At 41.5% G+C, this 2,477-nt stretch overlaps 1 pseudogene; it reads right to left on the bottom strand.

Moving 5' to 3' along the window:
- Positions 1-1,278: 1,278 nt before the first annotated feature.
- Positions 1,279-2,256, bottom strand: LOC101591573 (annotated as a pseudogene).
- Between the last annotated feature and the right edge of the window lie 221 nt (positions 2,257-2,477).

Here is a 2,477-nt window from a genome sequence, read left to right as displayed (position 1 = left end):
GGCCAGCGGGAGAGTTGTGAGGTTCGAACTCCAGGAACCTGAGGCTGACAGCTTTGTGGAAGCAGCCACTTAAAGGACTGAGCTAGGGCCAGGCCCCCTAGCTTTTAGTTTTAATTTTCATGTTTATTGAGGTAAAATTGACATAATTTCACATAAAATACAGTTTGTTAAGTTTTTCCATGTGTACACATGTGAAATCATTAATAAAAGAAGGAACATATGAATCACACACACATACACACACTGCAAGACTTTTCCTCAAGCTTCTTGAGGCTCTTTGCTTTTACCCTACTCTGTCTTCTCTCTTATCCCTGTCCTCAGCTAACCACTATCTACCTTCTGACCCAATAGGTTAATTGACACTGGTAGAATTTTATGCAAATAGAAACAGAGTATGTACTCTTCATACATAGATTCTCTCACTCAACATAATTATTCTGAGTTTCACCCTTATTGTTGTATGGATCAATAGTTCATGATTTTTGTGGGCCGGGGAGATGGCTCAGTGGAATAAGTGCTTCTCTGGCAAGTACAAGGGCCTGAGTTCAATCCCTGGTTCTGTCAAAAAAATAGTTCTTGCTTTTTGTTTATGAATTGTACTTCATTGTAGCACAAGTTGTCAATCCATCCATCTGTTGAGAATGTTTAGGTTGTGAGATGGTGAATTTTACATGTCAAACTTAAAGAGACTATAATACTCAATTATTCCATTTAATATAAATCTAGATATTTCACTGAAAGTATTTTAGAGGTTTGACTAATGTTCACAATCAGTTGATCTTATAATTAAGGACACTATTCTACATTATGTGGGTGGGTCTGACCTGATCAGTTGAAAGGCTATAAGAACAAAACTAAGATATGACTGAGGGGAAAAAGATTCTCCTCATGAACTGCTGCTGCAGTTCATGCCCACAGTTTCAGCCTGCCCTTCTTTTTTTTAAGGGTTCTGAATTTCTGCTTTATTAGGCAGCAGGGGGGGGGAAAAGGTTTAGATCATGCTACAAAAAGAGCCCAACTACACATTAACAGCAACTGGGCTTGCTGGGGAGGAAGTGGGGAAATTCTTCAGACTATTGCACAAGGACACAAAGACTTCCTGTCCTAAGCAATCTATTAAAAAAATGCAAAGACAAATTTCTTGTAAGACATAAAACAGAAAAATTCACATACTTACCAACAGGCCCATAATAACTACAATGCAGCCCTTAGGGGATAATCATGCACTTGTGGAAAGCAAACAAATCTTTCCATAGAGAAACCACTTTCATGAGATGGTTAGGTAGACTTGGGTTTTGTTTCTGCATCTGTCAGTCAGCAAATGACGATACCATCTTTCAGATGTTCTGTGTCATCCATTTCATATAGATATGGTGATGCTATTGCAAGCATTAGTCCCATCATTGCTGAAGGCAAGTGATGCAATGCTGGTGGGGTACCGAGGAAACTGGCACAGTCACTTTTTGTTAAATGGATCCCAAATACTTACAAATCCATCAGAAACACCTGTGGCAAATATATTGTGGATATTATGAAAGGAAATGGCATTGACTGGGTAAATCTGTTCAATATTATTATCTTTTAACCTGTGACACTTGAAGGCGTACTTCTTTTGCACCTCAAGGCTTGGGTCCAAATATTCAACTGCCACTCAGCCTTCAATAAAGTTTAATACATAACCCTGCTTGTTGGGAAATGCTCATATGCAACAAATCTGGTATTTCAGGCTGGATTGCCTGTGCTGCTGCACATAGCCCATGTCCAGTAAGTCCCACACTAACACTGTGCGGCCTGCTGTGCCCACAATCATTCGGTCTTCAGACACTGGGAGTGTGTAGACCTTTTCAGGCTGAGAGAAGATCCGAGAATTACAAGGAGTTCTGGGATCCCATAATTTAACTGTCTGATCCCAACTTCCAGTGACCATCACATTCACTTCTGGACAGTATTCAGCAAATCTAATAGGGGCATCATGGGTTCCAACAAGGTTTTCTTCATCAGAGTTCAAATCATGCATTTTCAACTGACAGTCTCATCCCCCACTCTATGCTTGTGTTGGATCACAGAACATGCATTCCAGGACCACGCCAGTGTGCTGGTATTGAGCCACATGGAGTTGGCTGGCACATCATAAAGGAGCACTGATGTGTCCCAGGAGGAGACCAGCCAGAACTGGGAAGTGATGGGGCTGAACTTCACAGAGGAGATGCCATCCTCGGCTGGCTGGTTCAACTTGAACTCATTAGAACCTTTCATCTTGGTCTCCCCACAGAAGCAAACGTCTCACTCTAGCTATGTCTGCCCCCTCAGTTCCTTTGGAGCACTCCAGTCTGCCCTTCTTAGGGGATAACCATATTTGAATTTTTGTTTCCTTTTGGGTTTTTGAGACTGGATGTCACTATGTAGCACAGGCTGCCCTTGAACTCACTATATAGTCAAGTCTGGCCTCAAATTCATGGCAATTCTTGTACCTCAGC

This window comes from Octodon degus, unplaced genomic scaffold (assembly GCF_000260255.1).
Source record: "Octodon degus isolate 3935 unplaced genomic scaffold, OctDeg1.0 scaffold00117, whole genome shotgun sequence".
NCBI lineage: Eukaryota > Metazoa > Chordata > Mammalia > Rodentia > Octodontidae > Octodon > Octodon degus.
The sequence above is the reverse complement of the archived record's forward strand: the minus strand, read 5'-3'. Positions and strand labels throughout refer to the sequence as shown.